At 35.9% G+C, this 22,737-nt stretch overlaps 1 protein-coding gene and 1 pseudogene across 1 annotated transcript in view; both read left to right on the top strand.

Annotated features, from left to right (window-relative positions):
* The window catches only part of MEGF9 (multiple EGF like domains 9), a 125,842-nt gene that overhangs the window by 36,473 nt on the left and 66,632 nt on the right, over window positions 1-22,737 (top strand). The gene's annotated exons all lie outside the window — the stretch shown is intronic.
* On the top strand, window positions 9,385-9,485 carry LOC130456697 (U6 spliceosomal RNA; annotated as a pseudogene).

Genomic DNA, 22,737 nt, shown 5'->3' with positions numbered 1-22,737 from the left:
AAGAGACACAGGAATAAAGACTCAGAGACCACAAGTTAAAACACCTGGGGATGAGCAAGCTCTGTCATTACCTCTCTAGAAAGAGAAAGTGAGTGGAGAAATTGTAAGTATGAAGATCAAGAGAACCTGCATGGAGTTGAGAGCTCTGGGACATCCCCCATGGGCCACAGGGCCAGGAGATTAATGGGAGCAGCTGCTGTATAAGTCAGTCAGACATGAGGAACATAATAGGCCACAGCAAGATCAAAATTGTAAGAGGCAAGAGGGAGAGCAAACACTGTGAGGGCAAGAGGTGTAAGAGAAGAGAAGGTAAGAAGAGGCTCTCACATGTTCCCCAGCCTTTATTGGGGATCTTTGGAATGTCAAGTGGGAGGTGATTAATGAATACATGACATGATATAGGTTTTTACATTGGTAGCATTGACAATGACAGAATCAAAGAGGAGGAGATTAATCCAACCTGCACTTTGCAAATGGGCAGTGTGGCTGTCAAGGCCCAGCCCAGGAATTTGCCCGTCCTTTGCTAGTCCTTTGGACTGTCCCTTTCCATACAATGAACATTAAGAGGTCTGACCATGTGTCTGGTAAATAAATATACAGGATATAATATCAATACATCAGTCATACTTCCAAGATGCTAAGATGCCTGGTATGTTACAAAAATAAAATAAAATTGAATTTTAAAATATGGATATATTAACACATACAAATAAGGAATAATAGTTTAAGAACTAATAGTTATTTAATAGTTGCAAAGCATTTTATATTCATTTTATTTTTATTTATATGTTTGATCCTCATAACAACTATTCAAGTATTGTCCTCATTTTAGAATTTGTATTTCTCCAATTGAGAGGGATTTAGAATGTTTTTTTCATGATTATTGATAGCTTTGATTTCTTCATCTGAAAACTGTTTTTTTCATGTCCTTTGACCATTTGTTAATTGAGGAATGACTTGTATTCTTATAAATTTGACTTAGTTCTTTATATATTTGAGAAATGAGATGGTCCTCATTTTAGAAAAGAGGAAAGTAAAGTGACTTGTCCACAATCACTCAGTTAAGTAGCAGAGCCAATACTTTTAAATTTAGGGCTCTTTACAAAATACTATCTGGAACAGATTCTAAGAATAGAATTAGCTGACAGGGAGATAACACTCTGTGTATATATAATAACACATGTAATTGTAGAATGTTATAGCACCAAATGATAGAGCAAGAAAGATCCTTAGAACATGGAATGTGGAAGCTGGAAGAGGTCCTTAGAGGTGATCTAGTGCAACTCAATGTATTTTAAGAATCATATAATATGATCATTTCTAACAAAGATATTCAAAGGCCATTTTCTGTCCCTTTAAATCTGCCTTGTCATTGATTTGTTTAAAAGTCTTGTAGATTTAAGATAATACAATAAAGGAAGGTATGCTTTTCTTTCTTGTGTTATTAAATAAACTGCTTGGCTTGTTGGTAGCACACAAATTTCTATTGCTAAAATTAGTGACAGTTCAAATGTTATGATCTATGGTGTTTATATTAAATAACATAAAACAACAAAAACATAGAAGAGGAAACCTATATTGTTAATTATTTGAAAAGATATGCCTCTTTCCTATAATCAAGAACATGCAAATCAAAAGTTTTGCGGTATCTTCTAATACCCATCAAATTGGCCCAAATAATTTTTTAAGAGCTCATTATCAATAAGATTGTGGAAGAGAAGGCACATGTTCTTATTGCTGGTGGAACTGAAAATTAGTGGAATTTTTTTGAAAAGCAGCTTCACAAAGGGGCAGCTAGGTAGTTATGAGTATCCGAGTTCAAATGTGGCCTCAGATACTTATTAATTTTATGACACTGGACAAGTCACTTAATTGCCTAGCCCTTACCACTTTTCTGTCTTAGAATCAACACTTAATATCAATTCTAAGATAGAAGGTAAGAATTAAAAAAAAAAAGATAAGTAACTTTGCAGCATGTAGGAAATCATACCTTTTGACCCAATAATTCCATTGTTGGGAATATACCGCAACAATATAATTTTTTTTTTAAATCAGCAATCTAAAGGTATTTATAATAATCTTATAATATCCAGTGTATGATTTTTAGATTTTCTCCATTCTGCTTAGTCTAACCCCCAGGAATGTATACACCCACACTACACTGGCATGTGCTAGCAAGTGACAAATCAGAAACAACTGACTGTCCCCTGAGCTGCTCTAAGCTAAGCCTGCGCCACCATTGGCACATGTGAGATTCAGGAAGTGATGTACAGAACTGCCTTTGGAGTTCTCTTCACTTCCTGTGAGGAGACCTGGGCACCAGTTGACCCTGGAGTTGAGCTAGGAGGAGCTCCCTCAGACAGCTTCCTTGAGCCAGTCATGTGGTGAGTGATAAGACTGACTCCCCTTTCCCTTGGCTCTCTGTGGAGGCCCCCTTGGCTAAGGCCTTGTACTCCTGCCTGACTCAGCCTGAACTGGAGCAGTTTAAACTAACTCTTTTTCCTCTCTCTCTTAATTTCTTACTCCTATTGTAAATAAATCACAATAAAATTCCATTCTGACTTGAGAGCTTCGTTGGGATTTAAGAAATTAAATCCCTGGTGACCAATTAAAATTATATTCAATCTCAACCCTAAATTTACCCTTTACAAGTGACAAATTAATTCTGATCTGTTAATGTGCTACAATGCAACTAATATTGATAAGTAACAAGAAGAAATATGGAAGCAAAGACAAATAACCCAAACAATGTGCACATTAACCAAGGTGTTTGTTATTGTTTAGTCATTTTTAGTCATTTCCAATTCCTTATGACCCCATTTGGGATTTTCTTGGCAAAGATACTTAAGATAGCTTGCCGTTTCCAGCTCATTTGACAGATGAAAAAACTGAGGGAAACAGAGTTAAGTAACTTGCTGAAGATCACACAACTGGTAAGTATCTGAAACCAGATTTGAACTCTGGGAAATGAGCCTTCCTGATTTCAGACCCACCACTCTCTACACTGTGCCACATAGGTGACAATGGTAGTAAAAATGAATAGGAATGAATAGAAAAAGAAATTCAACGAAGATTTAGCATATGTAACTGATAAGTTATGACATTTTGTGCACTGATATTCATTTATTTAAATACAGTTAGGTGCAAAGCAAATTTAACTATATTGATGATTCCTATTATTTGTGACATAATTTATTAAAATAAAATAAGGGGATTAGACTAGTTGAACTTTACCTATGGATCAGACAACTCAAAAGAATTGCCCTACTCTTGGCAACCTATAGAAAAACTGGTGTTCTTTAATGAGTACTATCCTATAAATGTAGGTATAAGTATATATATTTAAGATTGCTTCCATTGGGAATACATTAAGTATATAATCTCTGCTGCCATATTATTTTCTTTACAATTCTGTCATTTCCCTACTTTACCATCTAATCATCATGCTTCTATTTTTCTGGAACATGACAGTATTTTTCTTTCTTAGCTGGGCCAAAATAAGTAATGTTTCACCTAATTTAAGGGGAATTTTGTTCTCTAGGAAAGTTCAACATGAGAAATGCATGTCAGTTGTTGCTGAACTCAATTTACTAAATCCTGGGGTGCTTCAGTACTAAAAATTGTGGGTGCCTTACTGCAGAGGTAGCATTGTCAGTCAAAAATAGCAGATTACCTAAATAAGTCTTCTTTATAAGTTCATTCTGGGTATGGGGCAGCTAGATGAGACTGGAGAGAGAGAGAGAAAGAGAGAGAAATCATGGGTTCAAATCTGGCTTCAGACACTTCCCAACTGTGTGACCCTAAGCAAGTCACTAACCCCCATTACCTAGCTCTTACCTCTTTTCTGCCTTGGAACCAATAAACAGTATTAATTCTAAGACAAGGTAAGAATTAAAAAAAAAAATTTATCCTGAAGAAAGGAGACAGGGAAAGTTCACCTAACTAAATGGCAGTCAGTATATCTAATGGTCTTAACTATTCATTTGACCTAACATTACCCTTTCAATCAACATTCTCACAAAAATATCACCTTCAGTAATGCTATTTTATATTAGAGACTTAAATATTCCACAGTCAAAGATTCTATTTCATGGAATCATAGAATGTTAGAATTGAAGGATATATAGGAACTTCTCTCTCTTTGTTCCACAACTAAGGAAACACAGATCAGAATGCCTATGAAACTTGCCTAAGGTCACCCAAAAAGCAAGTGTCAAAACCAGGACTCTAATCCAGGTCTTCTAACTTCCAAAGCCAATGTTCATTTTGGCAAACCAAACTATTAGTACACTTGCATTACAAGATAGTACTTATTGATGAGCACCATTTCTTCTATAGGTTGTGGGTGTGGAAATTTTGAGGTGTTAGATTCATCAATAAAACAAAAGCAAACAACTTTCCCAACAGTCCAACCTGTTCTCTAAGTTCTTTGATGTAACATTAGGTTGGAAAAATAGGGAGGGGGGGTGCTTGTGGAGAGCCTTAAATACCAATTACATTATTACTTCAGTGTTTAAGCCCCCTGCACTCATAATTTCTCTAATATTTTGTTACAGTGTCCATTTCACATAGAAATTATATTGCTGATAAAGGATGCCTTTGGTAATACAGTTGCATAGATGAAGCATTTTTTCCTTTGGTTTCCCTAACTGAGGATGCCCTGGATAGACTCCTACTTTGGAAAACATCTGAGTGGGCAGACTCTTTTGCCAAACTGCTTTCATTGTCTGCCCTCATTTACTCAGCCACTTCATTTTTTATATAATACAAGCACACAAGCATCACAGAGCTCTAATAGTTGTTAAAATGAATAGAAATAATAAGTTTAGGGAATGAAAAGGATTCATATCGTTCTCAGACATTTGAACATAATATTGAAATGAAGGTACTCTTCTTAAAGAAGACCATAATGACCAATATAGTCAAACTTAGGCTTCTCTTTATATGATCATAAATATAATGATAATGCTAGTATGGTAACACTTTATGAAACTGTTTCAGGAGGTCTCTTTGGTCTTGTGTAATTTTTCTATCTTCTGGGGAATAGATAATACTTGTCATGTTTGAAACTTTAGAATTATCTCATATTCTTCTCTCTTTCTCAAATCTCTTTTATCTAATCAGTCACCATGTCCTTTGGATTCCTCTACAGCATCTCTCATATATATATGTCCCTTCTTCTCCAATCCCATTAATACTGTGCTAAGTTTGTTTTTTAGATTTAATTTTATTTTAAGATTCACCTTCTTTTCCCATAGAGCAGGGGTCTTCAAACTTTTTACACAGGGGGCCCAGTTCACTGTCCACACCCGTTGGCTGTACTATAAAAACCTAAACCTAAACCTAACCCTAACCCTAACCCTAACGGGGCAGCAGTATACACAGTGTAGAATCCCCTCCCCCAGATTGCAGCTCACTGTGCAGCAATGGTTTCCATTGTGCAGCCACATAATCCTTTGCACAGTGCCACCTTCTAAGGCACCAAGCAAAGAATTATGTCACCAGAAGTAGTACTGTATGTGAGCAATGCCACGCTGCCACATACAGTGCTCCTCTCACTGACCACCAAAGAAAGAGGTACCCCTTCCAGAAGTGTGGTGGGGGCTGGATACATGGCCTCAGGGGGCCATAGTTTGGGGACTCCTGCCATATAGGAAAAAAGAAAAACAAACCCATTGCAAACATGTTTAGTCAAGCAAAACAAATTCTTATCTTGTATCCTAATTATTTTGTACAGTGTCCATTTAGCAACTGATAATGATACTGATGATGAAGGATGCCTTTTGGAGTGGTCCTTTGCATAGATGAAATATTTTTTTTTGGTTTTCTTAACTGAGGAACCCTAGATAGACTTCTGCCTTTTTACCCATCTGCCTGACTATATGAATAGCCTAATAGGTCTTCTCTCTTTTACTCTCTCTCCTTCTGATCTCTCCTTCCTGTTGTCATGTCTACTGGAATCTAGAAGTTTTCTCCCTGAGGGAAAGTCCTACTTCACTGATCTCAGACTAACAATAGACTTTAAGATGTCAAATGACTCTCCTTGTCTCCAGAAGCCTCTCCTGTTATATCACACCCTCCTTCCAAACTGGGGACCTTCAGTTTGGGAGACTGATGTGCTACCTACTGAGCCTAATCTTAAAGTCTTTTGTTAGTCTGAGATCAGTGAAATAGGACTTTCCCTCAGGGAGGGAACTCTCATGTGACAAGGTCAAACCTGGGGTTTCTACCTCCAAACTAAATAAACTAGGGATCATCAAATCCCTCCAGGCTACAAGTCCAGGGACCTCTAGATTCCACATTGACAGAATAATCATTCTTATGAATAGAATTGGCCATGCCATTGCCTTCCTCAAAAATCTTCAGGGGGAGGTTGGGGGGAGAAGTGGGGGGGATACAGCTGTGTAACTCAGTGGATTGAGAGTGGCCCCTAGAAATGGGAGGCCCTAGATTCAAATTTGGCCTCAGGCACTTCCCAACTGCATGACCTTAGGCAAGTCACTTAACCCCCATTGCCTAGCCCTTACCTCTCTTCTGCCTTGGAACCAATACATGTGTCAACATGGAAATTGACACATGGTATTGATTCTAAGGTGGAAGGTAAGGGTTTAAAAAAAAAAATCTTCAGTGGCTTCCTATTGTGCGCTGAATAAAGTTCAGACTCCTTTGCCTGGCATGCAAGGCTTTCCACAACATAGTGCCATCATAATTTGTGTGAAGGACAAAAGATCCCTGACATCTCTGGATTATTGATGAAGAAGCAAGGAGAACAACTACTGCTCTGACCAGCACTTTACCCCTGAACCTCACAGGGGGCACCCTGAAGACCTGTCCTATCCCATTGCCTTCCCAAGAAGGACACTAATGACCTGTTCAGAGTAGATTAGTAAAGTGACTAGAGAGAAAGGAGAAGAAACACTGAAACTTGAGTCCCTTTGGCTGGGCTGAAGGAATGACAAACTGATTGGATAGTACATAGAGTTTCCTATTCCTACTGACATAATCCCTCCCTCATTTCTTGAACTTTTAAACCACCATTTTTCTGAAGAAATCCGCAGTCAGATCTAAGTTATTACTGAAGTTAAGGAAGAGAGAAAGAGGAAAAGAGGGAACGTGGGTAGGCTGTCTATATCAACTTTGGCAGAGCAAAGTCCAGAGCAACTGACATTCAGCCTGCCCAACTGACTGTGTCCAGAGGAGATTTCTTGGGTCTCAGGCATAGCAAAGTCCTGAGGAAAAGTCTAAACCATAATCCTAAATCTATTGAGATCTATCTGTAGAAGTGGAGGTACATGCTCATAATAATTTATGTTTCTTTTGAAGTTTGAAAGAACAACAAAATTTAATTCAGCAAGTAGTTATTAGGTATCTTATGTTTCTGGCACTTAATAGTACTTGAGTTATAAAAATAAAAGCTTCTCCTTCCCTGGAAAAGCTTATGTTCTACTGTAATTAACAACCTATACTCAAATTTAGATTAAGATAAGCAAGTTAAATATGTACAAACAAATACAAAGCAATTACACAAATAAGTTTAAAATATACACAAAATACAAAGTAATTTCAGAGGGGAGAGCAAGGAAAGGAAGGGAAGCAAGAGGTAAAGGGAGGGAGGGGACAAGAGAAGAAGGGAAAGATGGAGTAGAGGGAGGGAAGGAGAGAAGGAGGGGAGGATCAGGAAAGGCTTTCTGTACAAGGAGACCCTTAAGCTCAGCATTGAAGGGAATTGGGGATCCTAAGGAGTGTAGATGAGGAGAAAGAATATTTGAGGCTCAGTACAAAGACATAGAGGTAGGAGATGGGATATTATATATGGGGAGCAGCAAGGAAATCAGTTTGACTAGAGTATAGTTAGCATGTGAGGAGTAATATGAAATAAGTTTAGGAAGCTATATTGAAGCTAGATTGTGAAGTTTTTTAAATGTCAAGCACAAGAGTTTGTATTTGATCATTGAAATTGTAGAGAGCCCCTGAAGTTTCTTTTCATTTATTTTTTTATTTTAAACCCTTACCTTCTGTCTTGGAATCAATACTAGGCAATGGGGGTCAAGTGACTTGCCCACAGTCACACAGCTAGGAAGTGTCTTGAGGCCAGATTTGAACCCAGGACCTCCCATCTCTAGGCCTGGTTCTCAATCCACTGAGTCACCCAGCTGCATCCCCCTCCACCCCTGAAGTTTCTTGAGAAAGAAAATTACATGGTCCACCTAGGGCTTAAGAACATTACTCTGGCATCTGTGTGGAGGGTGGATTGGAAAGAGATCTAGAATGATCAGATAATAAATGGCCCAGTTAACATATCCATCCCCCTCTTGCCCACTAAGGTCCTAATAGGTATTCATTGTTTCTGGGTATATAACTTACTGTTCATTTATCTTCTTGTAACACCTCCTATATCTCTTCTTACTTTCATTTTTCCTTTAACTTGAACTTCATCCAGAATCACTATATTAATATGACTTAATTATAAACTGTAAAGTGCTTTTCTCATAGCAACTCTATGAAATAGTTATATTATCCCAATTTTATAGATGAGGAAATTGATGCTCAGATAAATGAAGTCAGTTACCCAGAATCACATGTCTTCTGATTCTGTGACCAGGATTTTCTCCACTAAATCCTATTTCCTCTCTAATAGAGCCTCTGCTTTTACAGTACCCTATTACAAATGGCTTACTATCTAGGCTATTCAAAAATGTTTCTGAGTGTAAGAGATTCAAGGCCTTCATTAGTAACATATTTTCATCTCATCATAATCTTTAGAATTAGGCGATTTTTTTGTTTCATTATTATAAGTATCAAGTTCATAAATCTAGTCAAGAGATGACCTCAGAGGCTTTCCTAACCCAAACTCCTTCATTTCTCAGTTCACTAGAACTGAAGTTTTGAAAGATAATGTAATTTGCCCAAAGTCCTGTGGGTAATGATCTTCAGATATAGGATATGAGCTCAGGACTTCTGACTTCAAAACCAGTGCCTTTTCCATAATACCATGCTATCTCCCCTAAAAAACTCTAAAATAATACTCATTAGTTATCTGGTTTTAAAGCATTTTTCATTTGTGTGTGTCAATAGAATGTGACTCATTTTAAATCTTAAACTGAATCTTAAACTGTGTATTCTATACATGCAGAATAATGTCACTATGTCTAGTACCTCCTAACCCCTGTAAAGAAACTCTATTCAAGGAAGTAGTTAGAACAAAATCTCTTTCTAAGGAAATATCTCATGATTAGATTGTATCATACCTCTCAGAGAAATCTGTTCTTAACTAATCTCCTTCATTTCTTTTTTTATTCGTTTCCCACAATGCCTTCCACATAGTAGGTATTTAATAAATATCTATTGAATTGAGTTAACAGGAAATATTAAAACAAAAATGATGCAACTTAGCAGTGCTTATAATAAAATTGGAGAGATAGAGAAAAATAACATGGCCTCTTAACATGAATGGCATGCAGATTCATGAAGCTTTTTTTTTTTTTAATTTTGTGGTTGGAAGTGAGAGGAACTAGGTTTTTATCTGGGCTTGTGGGAACAAAGTAGTTGTCACACTTTGGATAAGTTCTTTAATTATTCAAGATCTCTTCATTTCTTTATAAAATAGAGGAGCAAATAAGCTGAGCTTTGAAGTACTCCATATTCTATTTTATGATGAGAAAGTTAACATTTAAGAGTAGTTAACAGATCTTGGTTTGAATCTTACCTCTGCCACTTGACTATTTATGTGACCTTAGACAAGTCATTTGCTCTTTTTAAGTTTTAGTTTCCTCCTCTGTAAAATTAGGACATCAGACTACACAATTACCAAAGCACTTCTAGCTCTAAATCTTATGAACCAAGCTTATATTAATAATTATGTCAATAAGAAATCACATGGTAGGTTCATTCATTTCATCTAACATTCTTCCTCTGACAGTGCCACAAAGGAACAGTTTATGATTAATAGAAGAACCCAGAAAGTTGTCTATACCTATTTGAGAAACTCTTAAGAGATTCACTGTACCATTCTTGTATAAAATGGTTCTTAAATAGAGTTGAGTTCAAGGCCTGTTATCTGCATCTGCATGATAAAACCATAAACTATTATAACTGAAAGAATTTGAGAAACAATTTAATCCAATGAAAGATTAAAGGATTTGTCTAGCATCGTGCAGTTTGGAGTTGGGAGGAAAGAATTGAATCCTAGATCTTTTGACTCAAAGTTCAGCATCCTTTCCACCATAAAATGTGTCCTGACTAGTTTTTTTTGGTTACTTGGCAAATAAGGAAAGCCCTTTGTAAGGTGGAAAACTTTATGAATGTGAGCTATTTTGTTTTGTTTTATATTGCATCAAATTATAATCAAAATAAATTAACTTTTGAATATTGTAGAAGAGATTTGTCCTTTGGCATAGAGTTGTATTTAATTCTCCTATATTATTACTCCTAGAGATCTTTATCCTTTCAGGACCTCAGTGTACTAGCTGGGAAGGAGCAGCTGATGAGAACAATGGGATGATATGTGACTTCTATAGTTATAAAACTTTTTGCCTATGAAAGGTTGACAGGTTATTCAAATGCTTAGTCATGGTGATAAAGAACTGTAGAATTTGTACAGAGGAGGAATGTTTATACTGGGTAAGAGTTGAATAATAGTACAATATGGCAAGGAAGTCAGGAAATTTGTCAACATTTTTAATATTAAGGATATTAGATATTAACTAAAATGTAAAAATAATCTTTTTCTTTAGAATATTTTTCCATGCTTTTATAATTCATAATTTTCCCCCATCCCTCTGAGCTGATAAGCAATTCCACTGGTTTATACATGTATTGTTGTTCAAAACCTATTTTCATGTTATTCATATTTGTAACAGAGTGATCTTTTAACATCAAAACCCTAATCATATCACCATTGAATTACATGTTATGTTTTTTTCTGCATTTCTGCTACTATGGTTCTTTCTCTGGATGTGTGGATAGTGTTCCTTCTCATAAATTCCTCTGGATTGTCCTGGGTCATTTCATTGCTGCTAATAGAAAAGTCTGTTGCATTAGATTGTGCCACAGTGTATCGGTCTCTGTATACAATGTTGTCATGGTTCTATTCCTTTCGCTCTGCATCAATTCTAGGAGTTCTTTCCAGTTCACATAGACATCCTATAGTTCATTATTCCTTTCAGCACAATAATATTCCATCACCATCAGATGCCACAATTTGTTCAGCCATTCCCCAATTGATGGATACCCCCTATTTTTCCAATTTTTTTTGCCACCACCAAGAGCATGGCTATAAATATTTTTGTATAAGTTTTTTCCCTTTTTATCTCTTTGGGGTACCAACCCAGTAGTGGTATGGCTGATCAAAGGGCAGGCATTCTTTTAAAGCCATTTTGGGCATAGTTCCAAATTGCCTTCCAGAATGGTGGGATCAATTCACATTTCTACCAGCGGTGTATTAGGGTCCCAATTTTGCCACACAACCTCCAACTTTTATCACTTTCCTTTGCTTCCATATTGGCCAGTCTGTTAGGTGGAAGGTGGTATCTCAGAGTTGTTCTCATTTGTATTTCTCTAATCAGGAGGGATTTAGAACACTTTTTCATGTGCTTATTGATAGTTTTGATTTCTTCATGTGGAAATTGCCTATTCATGTCCCTTGACCAAAAATAATCTTTTTCTCAACAAAGTCAGCCTTTGTTCTTTGAAGGGTTATTGGGAGTAACTCTTGTGCCCTTCTCCTCCTTTTCCTTACTTTATAAGTAGTATGAACAGTATAATCTAACAAGTATAAACTTGCTACATTTCTGGGCATTTAAACAATTGTAGAATCTGATTAAGCTCAATTAGAATTGTATAATCACAAAATGTTAGAGCTTAGAATAGAATAATAATAGTAATACTTTGAATTTGTGAGGTAGTGAATAGTAGATGAACTTCACAATCAGATAAATATACCTAAATTTGAGTTCTTTCTCTGACACATCGTGGTTCTGTGACTGAAAAAAATCACTTTTCAGTGGCCTCAGAAAATTCCCAAAGACCAGAAGTAGTTGCAGAATAGTTTCTCATTTCCACTTTTGGTGAGGGTTACTCATTTGGAGTTTTCTATGTGAATGAAATTCTAGGCCTTGACTAAAAAAATTTTTTAAAATATATCCTTCCCACCCCACAACACTGAGAAGTTAGATATTAAGACTCAAAGAAGTAATATGACTAGTAATATTTTTGTCATGCTGGTTAAGTCACTGAAATGGGACTGAAAGTTTTCAACTCCAAAAACAGTAAGTGCTCTTTACATTAGAGAGCTTCAGGTAGAAGAGACCTTAGAAGTTCATCTAGTCCAAAACCTTAATAGGATAGAGCAGGAAACTGAGGCCTGAGAAGGTATAGTGACTTGGGCACTTACTAATTAATTAGTGTTTAGAACCATTTTAACCACACAGGGAAAGCTCCTTGATTACTTGAATGCATTTTTCCTGAGTTCTCAGTCCAGTGCTCTGTATTTATCATGCTGCCTCCTAGAAAACCAGCACTCTTTTAATTATTAGATAAATGCATAAATGGAGCTTAGTCAGTCACCAAACCCTCTAGATCACAGATGCTTTTTTAAAATCCTTGCCCTCTTTTTAAAGAATCAATACTAAGTACCAATTCTAAGGTAGAAGAGTGGTAAGATCTAGGTAATTAGGGCTAAGTGACTTGCCTAGGGTCACATAGGTCATATTCGAGGTCTGAAGTCATATTTGAACTCAGGTCCTCCTGTCTCCAAGCCTGGTGCTCTATCCACTGTGTTACCTAGCTTCCCCTTACATCATAGATTCTTTATCTTTTTTGAGTCATAAACTCCTTTAGCAGTCTAGGGAATACTATGGATTTTTTCTCAGAATAATATTTTGAAATGCATAAAATAAAATACATAAGATTACAAAGTAAACCAAATATATTGAATATGGTTATAAAAATATTTTTAAAAAATAAGTTGGAACAGCTTGGTAGTTCAGCAGATAGAGACAGACCTGGAGATGGAAGGTCTTAGGTTCAAATCCAGCTTCAGACACATCTTAGGAGTGTGACCCTGGGCAAGTCACTTAACCCCAATTGCCTAGCCCTTACTGATACTTAGTATGAATTCTGAGACAGAAGGTAAGGATTTAAAAAAAACAAACAAAAAAAAACCCTTCACAGACCCCAAGTTAAAAACTGAAGCAAGCTTTTTATATGTATTGAATATTAACTTTAGTACTTAGGTGGGGCTGTCATCTTATCTAAGTAGATACTTCTTCCAATTAGACTGATCATGATTTACCTTCTCATCCTCTGACTCTTACCCATGTTTTACCAAAAGTCTCTTCTTGGGGTATGGAGTAGGTTGATTCACCTACCATACATGCTAGGGGCCTTTTTCTAGATGTCCTGACATTGTCTGAGCAGAGCACGCAGGCTTTCTCAATTATCCCTCTCTCCTGGCCTGCCTTTTCTAATCATCTCTATCTTTGACAACATCTTATATGCCCATAGTTTTTTACTTATAATTTTATTGCAATCTATTGTCTCCCTCTGTTGACCTTGGATGACCTGATAGTTTAATTTTTCAGATATTGTATTCTATGTTTTTAGCCATGTATCATCAGCAAAAGTGTATCTATATTTAAAAGATGCTTATGTTTTAGGAAGAAGCTTGAGCTCATTAAATCACTGTGTAGGGAACTCTGGCTTGGTGCTCTAGCACTGGGCTATCTAAGTGACCTGTGATAAATCATTTTTAGCTAGAACTAAAACACCAACTAGCAGTATGCTTTTGGTCTTGAGAAATGCATTTTAACAATTAACAGATGACAAATATTGAATCATGTGGGTATATCTTTGGTTTCATTGTGATTAGATGAAGGATTCAATTGCCAGAATAAAATATAGAGTTCTCCATCTCACCAACAGAAATTCAGAGACCTGTTTAGTAGCCAGCATAACTATGTTGTCTTGTAAACATTTGACTTAGTGAATTCTTGTTTACATATCAAATAGTTTTAAGGAAGAAACTGTATTTAATCAGGACTAGGTTGTTTTTTTTTTTTAATCTTTACCTTCCATTTTAGAATCAATACTGTGTATTGGTTCTAAGGCAGAAGAGTGGTAAGGACTAAGCAGTGAGGGTTAAGTGATTTTCCCAGGGTCACACAACTAGGAAGTGTCTGAGGCCATATTTGAACCTAGGACCTCCTGTCTCTAGGCAGAATTCTCAATCCACTGAGCCACCTAGCTGTCCCCAGGTTTGTTTTTTATCAAGTATTTGTTTGTAAAATAAAGAATGAAAATTTGTTTAGGGACTGTCTTGGGCAGTTTATATTTTTTGTAAGATGCTATGGTGGAGGAAAAGGCAAAATTATTAGATCTTTTAAAGGAAAACATTGTTAATTTAAATATTATTTTAAAGAATAATTATTTAGAGAATTTGTTAAATGGACACTCCAAGGTTGATTCATTAATGCATACATTCATCCAACATGTCTTAAGTACATACTGTAATAAAGGAAAGTAAAATTATTAAATGTAATATTAATAAAATATTATGCTCATCGTTATAAAATTAACTCTTGTCAGGAGTCTGTTAGTAGCTCTTGTAAAGATTAAAATTTAGGGGAAATGGGGAGACTGAGGCAGGTAGAAATTAATTTCTCTCTGCAAGAAGTATTATATTTTTTAGAGGTTTGTTAAAGGTTAAAGATTAAAGAACATACAAGTAAGAAACATGTGCCTAGGCCAGAGGCCTAGACAAAATAACCTCACATCATGCAAGAGACGGGCCTGCTCCAAAACGGAAGTCCAAAGAGCCAAGAGAGACCTCAAAAGCCTTTGAATCGGCTTAAATACCTTCTCGATCTCGGCCCAGGTGAGATTACAAGGCATTCTGGGGAAGTGGAGCAAAGGCTCGTGGGGATGGTAGTCCTGTATTCGAGTCTATTTTTTACACTCTTTAACAATGTAATCTTAATTTTTAAAATGGAGATATAGGGAAAAAAAAAGAAATGTAAGAAGGGAATAGAAAATCTCACCTATGTAGAAAAAATACCCTAAGCCAAAATCCAAAGCCCACCAAGCTGCTTAGCCTGAAAAAGCCCTCCAGTGCCAACCTCCAGAGAGAGAGAGTTCTACCCCAACCTTTTATCCTCCATGCCCCATACCTCCCACAACATACACAAGCACAAATGAAGTGCAGGGTAGGATAAACTTAGGGAGTTGTTTCTGTCATCACAATACTACAATCCTAGAACTGTAGTCTCCTAGAATCTCAGAACTGGGAGAGACCTTACAAATAACTTAGTAAAAAAAAAAAGAAAGAAAAAATAATTTAGTCCTACTCTCTAATTTTATAGATGAAGAAACTTTGAGTAAGAGAAAATGAAAGTCATACAGCTGGCATTAGAACCCATGTTCTCTGACTTCCAATCCAGAGCTTACTCAATGCTAGATGGGTGGAAGGATACAAATACAACTAAAACATCTTTTTTCTTTTCTTTTTTTTTTAACCCTTACCTTCCGTCTTGGAGCCAATACTGTGTATTGGCTCCAAGACAGAAGAGTGGTAAGGGTAGGCAATGGGGGTCAAGTGATTTGCCCAGGGTCACACAGCTAGGAAGTGGCTGAGGCCGGATTTGAACCTAGGACCTCCTGTCTCTAGGCCTGGCTCTCAATCTACTGAGCTACCCAGCTGCCCCCTAAAACATCTTTTTTCTTAACAAGTTCAGTACGCCAAATTCATTGCTTTTTGAAAAGGAATATCAGACCACTTCTTTACTTTTGTATATTAAATAACCTAAGTTTCTGAATTGGAAATTAAGTAAAGTCTGATCGAATCACATGCTTTTCTTTTGTTTTGAATGGCCCTGCTGAGTGTAGATTGGGAGCGATTATTCTTGGAGTGATCATTCCTTAGGTACATAGCTTAGGATAAATTTCCAAGTAAAAATTTCTGTAGTTGAGATATCTCTTCATATCAAAGTTCTTTTATTATGTAGATCTCTTAATTAAAGTATACCAGAAGGCTGACATGTTAGTTATCTTTTTTTTTTATTCTTAAAAAACCCTTTTACCTTCTGCCTTGGAATCAATGCTAGGTATTGGTTCCAAGGCAGAAGACTGGTAAGGGCTAGGCAATAGGGTCTTGCCCAGGGTCACACAGCTAGGAAGTGCCTGAGGCCAGATTTCAACCCAGGATCTCCCCTCTCTGGGCCTGGCTCTCAATCCACTGAGCTACCCAGCTGCCACTAGTTATTATTCTAAAGACTCTATTCCAAGATAAGTATATGAATGAAATCTCTGTCTAAAAGATAATTTACAATCTACCTGTCACTTAAACTTTGGTTTGGATTCTACATCTACCCAACCTGTCTTTTATCCATTCAGCACCATGATGTAGGACTGAAAGAGGGTTAGTAGCAGAGTGGAGAGTGTTGAACTTGGGATCACAGATCTTAGGTAAGAGTCATGACTTCCCAATTTAATAATTATTTGGCCATGAATAAGTCCCTTAATCTTTCTGAGCCTCAGTCTATTCATTTGTAAAATGGAACTAATAATACTTCTACCTATTTCACAAGGTTGAAGTTAGTATTATGAAAAATGGGTATGAAAGTGTGTTCTTGAAACTATATATTTATAATATTATATAATATAAGCAGCTTTTATTTCTGCCTCTCTAGTCTTTTCATATGTTAATGAAAGGGAGGAGTCAAAACCACTCCATCCCAGTTGAGCTCAGATACCTTATGGGTAAATACAGCATTCAAACAAGCATATGCAAAGCAAGATACAAAATAAACAGAAAATAATTGATATAATATTTATTTGAAGTGTTCCTTCCAAGCCAAATGAATAGTTTTTATTCAAGGGGAAATTAAGAGAAAACTAATTTAAGCTTTCATTTTCCTTCATGCATTTACTAAAAAGTACAAAGAACTGTTCTTTTGCTAGAAGTAATTTCATGTATATCTGCTTTGATTTTCCTGTTTTGCAGAATGGAGAATGACTTTTTCATTTAGCAAGGAGGAGAATTATAGAATGTTTGATCTAACATTTGAACATACAAACTGATCTTTGGGATGGGATGGGAAGGTTTTTTATCTTATTGTTATTATAAGAAAAACACTTTGTAAAATCATACAATCATAGGATTTATAGCTAGAAAAGAACCTTAGAGTCATTCAGTTTAACCCATTCATTTTACCAGTGAGGAAACTGAGGGCTAGAGAGGTCAAGTGACTTGCCGAAGGTCATACGTTATATGAAAGAAAAGTTTGGAAAGAGGTCCTCTGATTCCAAATCTAGTTCTTTTTCTACTGTAATAATCTGCTTGTATTATAAGAAATCAAATTAAAGGTCACATTAGAAATTTTAGAAGAAATTATAAAAATTCATTTGGAGAGAACAAAAGGACTAGAATCTCAAAGGGAATAGGAACAAAGGAGAATAGCATGTCCAGACCTCTGATATATTATGAAGCCATAATCATTAAAACTACTTGATGATGGTAAAAAAAACAAAAATGGAACAGATTAAGGAAAAATCAGAAATCACAGGTTCTGGTCTCTATTTCTTGCCTATAGTTCTGTTAAGGGTAAAAATTAGGGGTTATTGATTGAATATATAATTATATTAGTGGTCGCCAGGGGTTAAAATTCAATCCCAATAAAATACTCAAGTCAGTTTGTGATTTTTGTGGTGGTTTAATTACAATAGAAGGAAGAAATTAAGAAGAAGAAGAGAGAGAAAAGGAATTGGACTGCTCTGGCAAGTCAGATAGGAGTTCAGAGGCCTATGTCAATGTGCCTTCTCAATCTAACTTGGCTTCCAGCCATGAGTCCTCCTCTGAGATAAAGGGCCTCCTAGGAGGATAGAGTTTTAGGAGGTAAAGAAAAAAAGGAATCAGCTGAAACCACTCATCAAGCACGCTAAGAACGCCGCCACAAGCTCCCAACTCTGAAAGAGCCCAACGTCTTGAGAGAGCCATACAAGCGAGAGCTCCCTTGTGAGAGGAAGTGACATGAAATATATAGACTGTTCTTTACATCACTTCCTGCATCTCGCATGTACCAATGTTAACTTAAGCTTGATGTAGGACAGCCCAGGGGGTCTGTCAGTTGTTTCTTGTCACTTCCTGGCACATGTCTGTCTGGCCAGCCTCCTCACAGTTAATCATTAAGTGGGGGTGTATACATTCCTGCTTGCTAGAATTTCTAAGTACTAAGCAGAGTGGAGAAAATCTAAAATTCACAGTTCTTGGACATCCGACCTTTGTCAGAAATATTTGATACACATTTTTTCCTAGTCAAACTTTTTACTGTAGTTTCATTAATTTTGTTCATGCAAAAAGTTTTTAATTCTATGTAGTCAGAATTTTAAAATTTCTTTTATGATCACTTCCTTGTCTTGTTTGCTTAAGAACTTGACTCATAGGCTTAAATCATTAGATCTGGTTTATCTACAAATTTTTTCTGGTTTGATCTTGTAGGGGGGAAAAGGATTTTAATTTTATTAAAAGGTTGGACTGGATTATATTTAAAATAGGGTCGCCAGGAATTTAATTTGTTCCAAAGAGATTTATTTACAGTTTGTTTACAAAATATAGAAAGAGTGAAAGTAAGAAAATCAGAGAGGATAGGGTAAGATATCTAACCTGGGCAGGAAGTGTTAGTCCTTAGCCATAGAGGCTTTGGCCCTTGTAACTGAGGACCTAGGGATACAGGTAGCCTCTCTCAAGAGGATAAGTCTCTCCTGAGGCTAGTCTCTTCAGAAAATATCCAAAAAAGGAGTCAGCTCTTTTCACTCACCACATGTCAGTCCAAAGGAAGAGATTTAAGATCAGCCTCACTAGGAACAGAGTCTCAGGCCCAGTCAGCATATTCTCAACTCCAAAGAATGAAGAACTGTGTCTCACAGGAAGTTGTAATTCCTTTTAAAGACATTTTCTTTTACATCATTTCCTGTGCCTTCCCCTTTTAGGTGGACAAATCATAGTCTAAAGCCTTGTTTATGACTGCCCATTAGGCATTCAGTAGATTCTGATTCTTCACCCACTATTGAACAAGTGGGTCACAAACCTTCCCACTAAATGATTAAGTGGGATGTTTACACTTTTGGTGATTAGATCTAAAAATGGGCAGTTCCCCCTCCCCCCCCCTTAACTTTAAGTAGGGTGTTTACACTTTTGGTGATTAAGTCTAAAAATGGAAAGGGGAGTTAATTTAATTTTCACAGTCAGGGGAGAGTTAAAATTAATCTTCACAATAATAATATTTATGTTTTGTTTCTTTTTTGAGTTTATTGTGGCATATGGTTTAAGATGTTAGCCTAAACTTAATTTATACCAGACTGCTTTTCAACAATTCTTGACATTTCAGAGTTCTTTCATAGGGAATTTATGTTTTGGAGTTTATTGGACCAATGGGTATTGAGTTAAATTGTTTCTTATTCTTCCTTATCTAGTCAGGTCGGTTGATCTCTCTTTTTTAAACCAATACTAAATAGTTTCAATGATTGTAGCTTCATAATATAATTTGAGATCTGGAAGTGCTATTCTAAGAGAGAGAGAGAGTTCTTAACTAAAGAAAAAAAAAGAAAAGACATCACAAAATGTACAACAGATTTATTTAGATTGCATAAAATTGAAAGGCTTTTTATACTAATGGAATGAATGCAGTTAGAATAAGATGCAAAATAATTAGTGAGAGGGAATCAGCACGAATATTGTATGTCTGATAACGTTTGCTTATCTAAGATTATCTAATAAATTAATGCATATATATGACAAAAAATGATTCTCCAATTGATGTAGTCAAAGGATATGAATAAACAGTCCTCAGAAGAATTGCAATTTATTAAACAACCAAATGAAAGATGGCTCCAGATTACTAAAATGTTCATACTACTTGACCCAGAGGTTATAACGGTCCTATTTACACCAACATTTTTATACTAGCAATTTTGCATAGTAGCAAAGAACTAGAAACAAAGTAGATGTTCAGTGATTGGAGAAAAAGTTGTTATATGAATTTAATGAACTATTTTTGTACCGAACCAAAAAAAAAAACAAGTGTGCAATGACTAATAATATAAATGAAAAGAAGAACAAACCACTGTATAATTGAATGGAAAGAAGGAAGGAAATAATTTATTATTTACCTACTATGTGTCAGACATTGTGGTAAACATTTTATCTCATTTGATTCTCATAATAGCTCTGTGAGGTAGGTGTTGTTATTATTCTCATTTTACAGATGAATAAACTGAGGCAAATAGAATTTAAAGTGACTTGCTCAGGGAGATCACATCCAGTAAGAGTCTGGGACTGGATTTGAACTTATAGCTTCCTGACTCAAACTCCAGTGTTCTTTCCATTGTACCACCTAGCTGCCATGTAAATATAATACCAAATGGGAAATTACCAAAAAATATGAAGATTTGGAAGGTGGATGGTTATTAAAGTATGATTTTTCTCTACTTATACAGAATTAGCCACCTATAATAATAGGTTATAGGTACAGTATGTGATCCAAGTCAAAGGTATCAAATACACTGGACCATGTGGCCCACAACTCTCCCAAGTATGGACCAGACTAGATTAAAATGAAATTAGAAAATATTTTACAAAATAAAAAGAAACACAATAAAATAGTGTTAATATGTCTTTTCCCACACGAGTATGTGACCCACAGAGATCCTTATGTTTTGTTTAGTGACTTCTGTTTCTATTTGAATTTGACCACTTGTTGAAGTGATGGAGCAATTTAAATTTGTTTGTAAATCCTTACTTTTTGTCTAAGAATTGATACTAAGTAGTAGTTGTAAGGCATAAGAGCAGAAAGGGCTAGGCAAGTGGGGTTAAATGATTTTCTCAGGGTCACAGAGCTAGGAAGTATCTGAGTTCAAATTTGAACCCAGAACCTCCTGTCTCCAGATCTGGCTTCCTATCCATTGAGTCACCTAGTTGCCCTAGCCTTTAAATTTTTGCTGGAGTTGAATCAACATCTTTTTTTATCTTTAGAAGTAGGTGCATACATGACATGTGTAGCTTATGTTTTCTTTCCCAATTACTGGCTAGACAGGTATTAGAACTCTCATTATCAGGTGGTCAAATTGACAGCATGGAATTCTTAGTAATACTTTAGATGAGGTCTGAGCAGTGACCCTACAGGCAAAAAGAAGAGTTGGTAGGAGCTTAATCAGCAAAAATCCAGCTGCTCTTTATAACTTCTCCTTATAAAGGCATTACAAAATTTTCAAAGTAGATAGGTACCCATTTGTCTAAACAATAATGAAACAAATTCTTGGTCTAAGGCAGAAGCCTAGAATAAATAACTCTGGGGTCCTGTGATTGGCTTTGCTGGTCTTAAATTTTTTTTAAACCATTTCTTAAAAATAAAGATCATCTTCACTTATTTTATCATAATGCTCTTTTCTACTTTTGCCTGAAGATTTATCATTGGATAAAGAAAATACAAAATAAGAAAGCACGTGGCTAGGAGGGCCAAAAGGCCCATTCAATTTCACTTACTGCATCCTTGCAATTTCTGAGTACAGGAAGAGAGCGAGTAGGTGGATACAGTAAGTTTAAATACCCCATCTCGGGCTCTTGGCCCAGGTAAAGTTACAAGGCATTTTGGGAAGTGGCCAAAGACTCCTGGGAATTGAAGTCCGGGGTTCAAATCTCCATTTTTTGCAGTTGGAATGTGCTTTGGAAGCTTCTAAAAGTGCTATGAGAATGGGAATGGATCATGATCATACTATAACTTTCTGTATTCTAAAGTTTCTTTCATTTATGAAATTTCATTACTCTATGCATGCCTTCCCCCAATTTGTTTTAAATTGGTAAATAAATAGATATGATTCCTTTATTAACTCCTATTGCATAAAGACTAAAGGAAGCTTGTAAAATTATTTTGTCAGGAATACAAACCTCTACTATTGTTACTTTGTTTCAATGTGAAAAGTTATTTCATATAAAATTGTATTATAATTTGGCCAAAATAATTTTGTTGATTTAAAAAAATACATTTTATGACAATGTATAACAGTAGGTATAGTTTCAATTTTGTTTTCTGTAGGTTGTTATGGGACTCTTGCTATAGTTTAACAGCAAAGGAGAAAGGCCAATTTCTGTATGCTAAATTACAGCCTCACTGAATACTTTTCAAAGCTGTATTATTTCACATTATGACAATTTATTCATGACTGGGTTGATGTAGGTAATGGTTTCTAGGATTGTAAAAAGTCTAGATGGATTCATATCTTGAGGAAGTAGGAGTTTCTCCACCTCTTCAAATTCTACTCAGCATTTAGGGCTCAGCTCACGTTTCACCTTCTCCATGAAATCTATGTCCATGAAGCCCTCTCAACTGCTCTAGCCCATGTTATTACTAAGATTTTTCCTACAACCATAAACTGCTAAGTTTGGAATGGACCTTAGTGATAATCTGTTCTAATCTTCTCACTGTCAGGGTTTCCTAACCATTTGCTGTGGACCCCTTTGGCATTCATTTTAACTGAAAATTTTCTCAGAATGTTTTTAAATTCATAAAGTAATATGTAGAGAATCACAAAGGAAATCAATGACATTAAAATATCCCTCATAGGCTATACTAGATTATCTCTAAAAATTTTTTTGGCTCTAATGATCTGTAGTCCATTTATGAAATACCTACGGTATGACTATATTTACTGCTTTGAAGGTAAATTTAAACCTCTTTGGATCTCTAAGAT

The sequence above is a fragment of the Monodelphis domestica genome, chromosome 1, assembly GCF_027887165.1.
Source record: "Monodelphis domestica isolate mMonDom1 chromosome 1, mMonDom1.pri, whole genome shotgun sequence".
In the NCBI taxonomy this organism is placed as follows: Eukaryota; Metazoa; Chordata; class Mammalia; order Didelphimorphia; family Didelphidae; genus Monodelphis; species Monodelphis domestica.
Note: the sequence above shows the minus strand (reverse complement) of the source record. Positions and strands in the feature narration are given on the sequence as shown.